Genomic DNA, 11,773 nt, shown 5'->3' with positions numbered 1-11,773 from the left:
TTTGAGATAGTAATCCTTCTGCCTTGACGGTCTTCTGAGGCTTCCCTGCAACAGCACTCACTTCCCTGGGACCTGGGCTCAAGTTAAAATCTATTTTGCAGTCACTGCACTGTGTAAAGAAGTATGTGGAGCCATTTGACTGTTAATTAATTTTAATGAAGGAGACTGGGCCCTCCTGAGACCTGTATCCTGCAGTGAGCAGAGTGGGAAGCAGTGCCTTTCCACACGGAAGGTCTCAGGGCTGCATTACCCCAGCAGCGGTGCAGTGACCTGCTTCAATGTGCTCTGCCCGGCCAGAACATTGCAGCCCCTCAGGCATGAGGAACGTGGCAGCTGTGCTGCTTGGGAGGTTCTCAGGAAGCAAAATGCCATTATCAAGATTGAAGTGGAGCTGTGCAGCTCCTGCAGCCTCCCAAAGGCATTCAAGGCTTCTGGTAAGTCCCAGAGGATTGTGGCTCAAAGGCTCTGGAGGTCTCCTGAGGAGGGTACCCAGACTCCCTTCGTTTGGTGTGCTCATCCCTGCAGAGAAGGTATGGAGGTGCTGAGGCATGCCTTGGGAAAAGATGGAAACAAGACTTATTCCCAATTGTGGGATCTACTCCAGGGGGGACATCTTGGCTGATGGTTTTCTCAGTGGGCTGGATGGGAATGATCCTGACACAGTCAGGCAGAGAGATAGGATTGCTCTGGGAATGGGTAAGGAAAGGTGAATGGGTGGAGAGTGAGAAATGATAAGGAGAGTCAACTGGAGCAAAGGAAAAGGGATAAGAAATTAAAATAGGTTGGAAAAGGGGGGCAGAAGGTGTCAGACTTGAACAGGAAATAGGTAGGAAGGAGAGGAGATTGTCCCCAATGTCTGAAGTTCACAAACGAACAAGGAAGGTGGAACTTTGTGATAATGCTAACTAATGCTCCCCAGTTTCCATTTCACATTCCAGACTTGTGACATCCCTCCACTGTGTCCAGAGTCAAGACCAGTGACAAAGCAGCACAAAGCTACCTGTGCCAGAGTGAGAAAGCAAAAGGGCAAGTAGGAATTGTGAAGAGAACCCATCAACCAGTATGGGGAGAGACACATAAACCCATCACACATCACTGCTCCCTCCCTAGATCACACGCTGGCACCCAGATCTCACAGCCTGTTCCACACACACTTCCCTTCACCTCCCTGTGTGCCACCATCATCACAGGCTCCTTTCCTAACTGCCTCTTCCATCCAGCAGTTCCCTCTGATCACTGATGTCCCCAAAGCCACACTGACCTTCCATACAACGTCTGCCTTCACTGCTGAGAAGCCTCACGTGCCATCTGTGAGCACAGCTAACCAACACCAATAATTTTGCTGGCACCTGTAGGAGTTGAAGTAGGTGGCCCTCAGGAGCACCCCACATGGTATGGGGTGGAGCTGTGCCCTCAATACAGAGAGGGACAAGTCATTTCTGAATCAGTGCTTTGTGGGATTGTAAGACACAGATTTCATCTGCCTTTTTGCTTGTCTAGAATAAACCTTTGACATGTGCAAAAGCCGTTTTATTGCTTGCCTGGTACAAAAATCCTGAACCAGTTTCAAGGGCCAAGAAGGTGATTATAGTCTTTAAAGCAGAATTAATTCTCAAACTGTTCCCAAAATACGCCTGACAAACTAACCCAAGCCGAGTTGGCTGTGCTCATGGTAAAAGGAAACCTCTGTGCAGAGGAAACAGCCCTGCTTCACTTTTCCAGAAGAGTATCTGCATCTGAAAGAAATAATTTATTGGGAAATATGTACAGTATAGTAAAATAGCAAAATGAGACATTCAATAAGGCTTCTATATAAAACTCTGCCCTTTGCCTCCAGCAGATAATGAATAAAAATGATATAAAGAAGCAATGAACATTCAATGTTTTATATTTAAAATCCATTTGTGTGGAAAACAATGTGGCATAGAAAAAGGACTGAAGGGATCTCCAAGATAATGCCAGAAGCTGCGAGATGTTAGCAGCTTTGTCATATAAGTTTCAAGGTGTAGGTTTTTAATTTTCTCTTACGGATCACAGAAGCAGTCGTGAAAACTGTCATTAAAATTCATGGCAAGGAAAGTAAACTTATATTAAAACCTACCCCATTCTTCACTGAATTCTTGGTACTGACTAGGAAGAAGTGTCTGCTTCTCTGCCAAAACCTTACCCATACAATCTGATTTTGTCTCTGGGCTCTGTTAAACTGGAGTTTTCATACATCAGGTCCTTCAATCCAGAATACAAAGAACAAAAAGCCAAAACTTTAAAATTGCAGCCTAGATTTTCAAACCAGCAAGCAATGATGTTGAGAGGTTTCATTTGCCATTTTTTTTTTCTAGGAATGAAAAGAAAAGAACAAATAGAGCAGATATGAAAAAAAGTTTATAAAAATTATTAATTAATAAAATCAATAAATTATCTAATAATTAATAGCATATATCATTAATTAATAACTAATGAACTACTTAATTTTTAATAAAATTAATGAGCCACCCCTCCCTTCCTCCTAGGTATAGATAGGCATATATAAATAGATACAGATGGATGGATATACACACACTTAGATATTGCTGCTTTTGATCTAAAAGTAAGTTTGCTTTAACTGCTTATTTCTAGCCTCTCCCTGAAGGAGTCAGTATTTACAACAACGTATGCATGTGAGGAAAGCAGTTTAAATGGTGATCACCTGGTTCATGAGTGGATGGATGTGCAGTGCCCCTGAGCCCTACAAGCGAAACGAGGAAGAAGCTCTCAGAGCAGCATTTCCACATGCTGCATGTCGCTCCAGTGCCTGCATCCCTGTAAGTGATGATTGCAGAGGTGGGCTGAGTTTGCAGGGCAGCCCTTGCCCCAGCTGTGGAAAGGATTGGCAAGGCTGCAGCAGTGGGTGAGGGCTCCTGGATGGGCACCAGGGCACGGTGCAGCAGCAGCGCTCGCGGCCCGGCCAGGATGAGGAGGGCAGATGGCACCTCCAGGGAGACTGAAACCAGAGTTTAAGTTAGAGCAGTCATGGGGCTGCTCTTAAGACTGAAGCTGCCTGACAGCCTGTAGGTTGATTTGGCAAGCAGAGGAAATCAAAGGCACTCTAAGCATGTTCAGTTTCCAGCTCTGTATTCACATTTTGCCAAATTAATCATAACTAATTCAGTTAGTGGGGTGTTAGGTTTAAGAAGGGTGTTTCTTATCTCTTCACAGAGGCATATGCACACCTTCTCCTCACCCTGGAGAATGTCTTTCCTTCCCTTCTTCTTTGTTCCTCTCTCCTCTCTGTTGAAAATAAGCCCTCCAGGCCAGTCATTTTTCTTTATATATATCAAGAGGACAGTAAGGCCTCAGTCTAACGGGCATTTAACGCAGTCATGCTGCCAGGCTCCCCCTTCTGCCCCATCCCTCCCTCCCAGCACTTGGTCCCACCCCATCCCCATGTCCTTTCTCCTTCCCCGATTGTAGGGATTCTCAGAGCTGTGAAAGGACAATGAAAACTGAGTTGCTATTGAAAAAAAAAAAAGACTGATTTGTTTTTTCTTTGCTGGGCTGTTTTTGACATGGATCATTTCCCAGCTCAGTTCCTCAGATTGCTTTGATGGCACAACAGAGTGGATAGAGCGGTGAGGGGAACCAGGGTGGGGGTGAGGATGGGCTGGAGAGTGGTTAGACTGCTGTTGCTACAAAACAGAAAAGGGAACGAAAAGAAAGGAAGAATGCTAAATCACAGCCAAAATACAGTGTATTAGGGGCTTGGATTTAAAAAGTCAAGCACCGTCTTTTGCAGCAGTTACATTCCTCTGCACATTTACTGCTGGCCAGATTTCCTGAGAGCAGAGGCAGCATTCAACAAGTTTGATTTCTTAAGGCTCTCTCCTGTGGATTTTCTTCTGTATTTAGCATTAGGAAAAGATGGGAAATCTTGAGTCTTCATGTAGGTTGTGGATTTTCCCCTTCCTGGGATGACACATGGAAGCAGCAGGGAGCCCTGGGACCCCTTGCAGATCGGAGGTAAACACACATATCACTCACCTCAATGGTCTGGGACAGGGGTGCCCAAGAAGCAGTGCAGTCATGGGCTCAGTTATGCGGAACACACTGAGGTTTCCATGTACTTGGGCTTCTTCAGCTCAGGATTGCTGCTCCCAAGGATTCCTGTGACGGGGGGGACAGGGGCCAGCAAGGGTGCAACCAGCCAGTCCCTGGTTGGTGGACTGCGTGTTCAGGGAGCTCACTATCACAGCCCCGACTCTATCACAGTGACTTTTCTGCAGGACTTTTTTGCCCTGTTGGCAGGGGCCTGATCAGGGGTGCCAGCAAATGATTCAAGTCACCCCGTAACTTGGTTTGTGTAAGTCATGGGTTTGGCCAGCAGCAGTGACATTTGGCTAATGCTCCCCGAGCCTCAGAGATGAGAGGATCCTGTCTGCCAGCTGAGTTTCAGATCCTCCCTGGCCCTGCAAACTCTGGGAGAACAATAGGAAACCTTGGCCCACACGGATAGTTGTTTGGGGCAGTGTTTCAAGGAGTGTAGCTTTTGTTTTGGCTGTTTGGTTACATGTCTCCTCTTGGATGTTTCTGCTGAACAAAAGGCACTTGTTCTCTCACCGACTTCAATAAGGTTTCCAGCTGGATTTGTGCTTTAGGTGTAAAGTGCCAACAATTACCCCACCAGCAGCCCCATTTGGAGAGAGCCCGGGGACAACACTGGCCTGGGCACACCCTGCTGTCGGTGTGCTCTCGGGAGCAGGGATGAAAACACAATTTGCAAACAGCCTCACTGGAATGGGTCTGGGTACAGAGCCCAGAGGGCAGCTCTCGGGGCTCTCTCTATTGGGGAATGCTTTGATGCTTTGTGTGCCCAGGATGTTCAAGTTTATCCTCTAGCTGCCAAGTAACCTGCTTGTCTGCTTTAATTTGCTAAGCCTTTTTATTTTTAAGAAATCCTTTATTTATTTAAAAACAGCACATTTCCAATTAGTTCACTCTGCTCCTTCCTTGCCCTTCTCCCACACGTCCTATAGCAGGAGCCTCAGCTCACAAGCCAGAACACCAGCCAGGGTGCAAATATAAAATAGGCCCAACAGCTGCCAAGCACAGACAGGCGCATTGAGTGGGTGCCTGTACAAGGCAGGCAGGCTCCAGAGACGGTGATTCAGCGGCAGGCAGACAAACATGCAGACTCGTGCCAGGTCTGTGTGCAGGGGAGGGCAGTGGGGTGCCAGGGCTGCGTGCTGGGGTCCCAGGCCCTACGGAGCTGCCCTGGCACTTTGGGTCAGCACTGGCAGCTTATTAAGCAGGGCATGGGCTCAATTTACTTTTACCCCTGCTGTCAGCCTTCATAAGCCAAGATGTTTTAAGTTGTCCTTATCCTCAAATTAATAAATTCTGCTCTGTAAGAATGTAAACATAGGAAAATAACTCGACTGAAAAAAAAACCACCCAAAAATTCAGGCTGGTGCTGTGCAGTCAGGACATTTCTTTTCCTGACAGGATATGGGATCAGAGTTTAAAAATATGCATTATGAAACACGTGTTGGGGGGCAAGGGGGTCAGTAGACAAATCAAGCACATTGTTGTCTGAGCAGGAGAGCCTGTGACAGGAGACAGTTCAGCAGCAGGTCCCGGCAGTGTCCCCACGGCTGCAGGTGGGCGAGGAGGCTGCACAGGGTCTGGCTCCGCACCCGCCGGGTCACCCACAGCCGAGGGGCGAGGGCAGCACCCACAGCGTCACCCACAGCCATGGGGTGAGGGCAGCACCCACAGTCACCCACAGCCGAGGGGCGAGGGCAGCACCCACAGAGTCACCCACAGCCATGGGGTGAGGGCAGCACCCACAGAGTCACCCACAGCCGAGGGGTGAGGGCAGCACCCACAGTCACCCACAGCCGAGGGGCGAGGGCAGCACCCACAGTCACCCACAGCCATGGGGTGAGGGCAGCACCCACAGAGTCACCCACAGCCGAGGGGCGAGGGCAGCACTGACAGCCGAGGGGCGAGGGCAGCACCCACAGAGTCACCCACAGCCGAGGGGCGAGGGCAGCACCCACAGAGTCACCCACAGCCATGGGGTGAGGGCAGCACCCACAGCGTCACCCACAGCCATGGGGTGAGGGCAGCACCCGCAGTCACCCACAGCCATGGGGTGAGGGCAGCACCCACAGTCACCCACAGCCGAGGGGCGAGGGCAGCACCCACAGTCACCCACAGCCATGGGGTGAGGGCAGCACCCACAGAGTCACCCACAGCCGAGGGGCGAGGGCAGCACCCACAGCCATGGGGTGAGGGCAGCACCCACAGCCATGGGGCGAGGGCAGCACCCACAGTCACCCACAGCCGAGGGGCGAGGGCAGCACCCACAGTCACCCACAGCCGAGGGGCGAGGGCAGCACTGACAGCCGAGGGGCGAGCGCAGCACCCACAGAGTCACCCACAGCCATGGGGTGAGGGCAGCACCCGCAGAGTCACCCACAGCCATGGGGTGAGGGCAGCACCCGCAGTCACCCACAGCCGAGGGGTGAGGGCAGCACCCACAGAGTCACCCACAGCCGAGGGGCGAGGGCAGCACCCACAGTCACCCACAGCCATGGGGCGAGGGCAGCACCCGCAGTCACCCACAGCCATGGGGCGAGGGCAGCACCCACAGAGTCACCCACAGCCATGGGGCGAGGGCAGCACCCACAGTCACCCACAGCCATGGGGTGAGGGCAGCACCCACAGTCACCCACAGCCATGGGGTGAGGGCAGCACCCACAGCATCACCCACAGCCATGGGGTGAGGGCAGCACCCACAGTCACCCACAGCCGAGGGGTGAGGGCAGCACCCACAGACTCACCCACAGCCGAGGGGCGAGGGCAGCGCAGCCGCTGTTGGACAATGGCCTCAGGCAGAGCTGCTGCCCCGCAGGCACAGTGCCGGCCGGGCCCATGCGGTGGGTGCGATGGCCAGGAGCAAACAGTTCCTGGCCACTTCCCTCACACTCGGGGACACGCTGGGATGGACTGGCATGTTGTGCCCCACGGCCACTGCGAGCTGGCAAGGAGAGCCTCCAGTCTCCTCAGCCAGCTTCCACACAGGCAGGGGAAGCTCCATGGTTGTGGATATCCTCTCCCCTTACTGATGTGTCCCAGTGACACGGTATTTGCTCCAAATACAAGCCCCCTCTTGGGATGTAGCTGATTTTCCCCCGACAAAGGTTGGTGATGGAGAGAGTAACCCTGGTATGGATGCATTTTTACTTTTGTCTGCGGGGGTCCCCTCAGAGGACCCCTCTCTCAGAGACACAGGGCTGGCTGAGCGAGTGGCTGGCTGCCCCCACACGGCCCCAGGCCACACCAGGAGAGAGGTGGGATCCAGGCTGTAGCCCTGCAGACAAAGCCAGGAAGCTGTTGCTGGTCAGGCATTTCAGGGGAGGGCATGATTTCCACAACAATAAACACATCTGATTATTTGATTAGAGGGAAGATGAGGTCCCCAGGAGGAGATCCTCACACACAAAAGACAAATAACTTGTGCCCCCGCTGATAGTGACAGGGCAGGAAGATGAGGGCAATGTCCTATTGAGGCTTTGATCAGCCAGGGTCAAGCATGCAAGCTAACACGGCTGAAGAGGTTCAGGCTGCAGTCCCAGTGCAGGACTGTGCCTGGCCCTCTCCCAACCCTCCACTTGTCTTTTCTGCAGTCTTTCACCCCTGTCTAGGAAGCAATATGGGTGCCTCTCAAGACAGATCCTGCCTGCCCATGTCTCCTGGCTTCAGCAAGGTCATGTCCACTCTAAGCTCCTCAGTGCTAGGCATCACAGCACATCCCTCTACTTCTGCCATTTACTCATCTACATATCTGGGATAAGCCTGTGAAAGAGGCTTCTTGGTCTCCTGTCGTGCCTTTTGCCATGGTGCAAGTAGAGAGATGCTAAGATGCAGCAGTTGGAAGACAGGAGAGTGCCAGAAGAGCAGAGAGGGTAATTTTCCAGTTCCATTTCTCCTGGACTTGGATAGTCTGCCCATAGTCATGGGCACTTGGGGATTTTCCTGTCTTCTGGGAGATCATGCTGCCCCCTCTCACCCTGCCATAAGAGACCCTGAGGACTCTGCATTTCAAGGGATGGTTCTCAATGGTGCCAGCAGCTGCAGATCCTGTGATTAAGTGATGGTCCTGGACGGAGGCTGGATAAAATGTTCAGTGTAGCTGTTTTACAGCTGTTCTGTGCCTTCATAAGACAGGTGACCCAATAGCTCGACCCACATGAGTCCCTCCTGCAGAAGAGCCACAGAGCAGGAAGGCACCATGTATGTATAGAAAAGATCTGAGGTGTGCTTTTACTCTCCCTTGGACAGTATGTGTAAAAGTAACTTGCATTTGGCCCACAGAATTGTAGTGCTTGGAAGTGAGAGCAAGAAAGAGATGATTTGGCACTTGGAGACCAGAGTTATCCAAGATCTTTACAAACATAACACAACCCTTTCAACTGGGAGAGACCCTTGCTTGTCTCCTGTCTGTGGGGGTTCACTGGCTGAACACAAAAAGTCACTGGTACTCTAAAGAAGAGAGTAAGTAAAGAAAAAAAAAATAGAAACTGTTGTTTCAAATACAAGTTTCTACACAGAGTTGTATTGCACAGATGCAGTATGCAGATCAATGTGTGGGCAAGCTATGAGATTGTGGTCCCAGCTTACTTCTAAGGGTTTATTTAATATATAAAAATCTGCTTTTCCCTTCGATGTATGTATGCTCTGTGAGGATTTCTGTGTAGACATAGATGGAATAGGCTGGAGCACAAGAAGTTTGTGCTGTGCATGCTTCATAGCCTCTCTCAGTCCCCAAGCACTTTTCAAGCTGTCTGAGTGGCCAAGGCCACAAGGAAATGCTTGCCGGTCTGTTTGTCATCTCACACCCTCAGTAAATCATCCCAATATCATCTGGCTCAGAGCTCTTAGAAATCTGGACAACTTTGACAGAAAGTGTGGGTAATGGGCTGGGAAATCCAGTTGAAGAGTTTTGAGGAACTTGAGACCACAAGATATGGGTTTTCCCTGATCTGCCACAAGACCTTAGGTCTCTGCCCAAGAGTGCAGCTGGAAAGCCCCTTAAATGGATGCCACATGAGAGATATTGCCTTACCAGTGGCTGGGGTACAATTACCCATGAAACTTCAACCTGGGATATGAGTATCACTAAGAGACAAACAATCCTATCTGCAGCCTGCCCCTTCGAGATGTCTTCTCTGTTTATAGAAAAGAAGGGGGTGGTGAGCGTCTGTTAAAATGTGTAACTTCCTGGCATCATCTTTGAGGAGTCATATTTTTTAGTGGGACTCGTCAATCAAAACTGTCTAATGGCACCACGGTCACTGCTCCTCACAGTGGCTGTGGCAAAGGAACAGGGACACTAAAAATAACTTTTCTGCCCCAAAATATATTTTTTACTTATTTGAGGGTGTATATGTAAAGAGAACACTAATATTTCACATAGCTGGTGCCCTGCAACCAGCACAGCCCTGGGGAACCAGACATGTCTGGAAACCTGCAGGGAGAGTAGAGGAGGGAAACCATGACCTCAGGGAACAAAGAAAACTTTGCAAAGCAGAAAGAGATGCTTGTGTAACCTCCCATAACTACCAGCTCTGAGGGGATTGCCAGAAGAATCACTAGGTTCAGCTTAAGCTAATAAAAAAACAAGGAAGAAAGTTGTCCTTTCCAACCTGCACCCACATTCTCATTTACCTTGGGCAAAAATAAAACATGCCTAGATATGAATTCTGCACCAGAAGTAGTATTTTACACCAACTCACAGAGGGTAAATGACTTATTGTGGTATATAGCAGTGGGAATTCAGGCATGTAATGTAATAACAAGAAAGGATTTTTAGATTTGTCTCAGAAACCCTGCTAGCTCAGACATTATAAAAAAGAATGCCAAACTTTCATATCTCTTTGAACACAAGACAAGAGTAAAACTTTCTTAAGAGTGAAATACATCTCCAGTTTGAGAAGAGCTGTTTATTTTGAAAAATTGCTGCAGAAAACATAGGCAAACAGCACCTCACAACTGAACAGCTCATTACTGTTCCTCAGTTCTTTACTTGTGTCATTAAATGCCACAGAGCAACTGCTTAACCAACTACTTTGCTTAGTAAACATTTCCTTGGTCATTTGCAGAGGATGTGACAACACCCGATCCAAGCCTCGATCAGGGCTTACAAGCAAAATCACAAAGCAAATGGTAAGGAAAAGTCTTCTAATGCTGCCTCTTGGGGTGAAACAGCAACACAACACAGCAGACCAGGATGGGACATGAAAAATACAGAATGCACTTAGAGCTGACAGCCATAGTGTAATGTGACCCCAGTCACATTGGTATTTGATTAGCAAACATGATTGGGAAACAGCCCTTTCTCTCTCTTAGGAGAAAGAAATCTTTCATATCCCCTACAATCAAGCCCTCAGCTTTGTTTTATCGGGGAGATGGCATCTGAATGCTTCAGCAGAACAGGCTGTTCTCCGAGGGCATACTACCCCCCGTGTGTCCTTGCGCACAGGACCTTCCCCAGCAGGGCTGGATGAAGGAGAAGCAGCCCGTAGCAGTCCCAAGAAGGTCTGTGCCAGACTCTGGTGGCTTGGGAGCCTCCCAGGTGCCCACTGTGTGCAGGGCTGAGACCATCACACTGCAGAGAGGGAGAGCTTGTGAATTTGTGTGCTAGGCTTTTTAGTTTGGTTATTGGGAGGTGACTGGCGAGTGAGGGGGACACAAAATTTGTGTGCTGCTGCAGGGTCACTGGCCCAAGCCACCAGTGTTGAGCTCTGTCTCGCTCTATGGGGTTTAACAGAACGACAATTAACAAGTCCTCTTCTCCACCTCTCCCTCCCAAGGCTGCAGATGGCGGGTTCATCCTGCACACGAGCCCGGACATTTGCTAGCCTCTCCAGAAGGAGCTCAGCATAGCCAACCATTGTGAAAGAATATTTTTAGGGGACAAAACTAGAGGCTCCAGCTTTCCTCTTCCCCCTCCTCACCCGTCTTCCCCCCCCTGCTGCTGCACCACATGTCTGTGATATTTTATTTCAATCAGCTTTGTTTTGTTCCTGAAATCTGCCTCACTCCCTCTGTCCAGACATTTCATTTCCCTTGGAAATAAGGTAAATAAGTAAATAACTGTAGTTAAAATCCTGTGTGAGTACCAAAGCCTGGAGTGCTAGGAAGCAACTAGTGTGTCTGATTTTCCAGTGAAAGTCCAGGTGCAATCTCGGCAGCACGGCTACTGTCTGCCTTTCAAGCAGATGTCTTCATCTAAAGCCCCCGCCACCACCCCACTCCCTTTGTGCATCCGCACAGGGAGGACGGGAGTGGGAGACAATATAAATTAATATCCATTGGAATGACAGCAGCTGGTGCCTTGCATAGCTGCAAACACGTGTCTTAGAAGTAGAGTGATTAGTCGTAAAACTGTAGAGCTGAATGTTTATGCTTGATCAATTACAGGAAAACAATAGATGGTGGTTTTTTCAAAGTGGGAGGAGTGAGGGGAGGGAGGCTTAGCCATGAGATGATTTTCTTCTTTTTTTTTTTTTTTTCCATAATGATAGCTTCAAAGAATATGGAGTCTAGTTACCAAAAAAGCTGGCAAACAGCAGCTTCTGAGAAACCCACTGGTTGCAGGCAGCACTTTGCAGTCTAAACCTCACACAGATATTTTTTCCCCCCCAACTTCTTAACATTTATGAGGGATGGATTCAGCTGCCCAAAGCAAGAAGCATGTGGGAATGAGTTAGGCAGACCTTTCTAGTACACA

The sequence above is a fragment of the Sylvia atricapilla genome, chromosome 7, assembly GCF_009819655.1.
Source record: "Sylvia atricapilla isolate bSylAtr1 chromosome 7, bSylAtr1.pri, whole genome shotgun sequence".
Lineage (NCBI taxonomy): Eukaryota > Metazoa > Chordata > Aves > Passeriformes > Sylviidae > Sylvia > Sylvia atricapilla.
Note: the sequence above shows the minus strand (reverse complement) of the source record.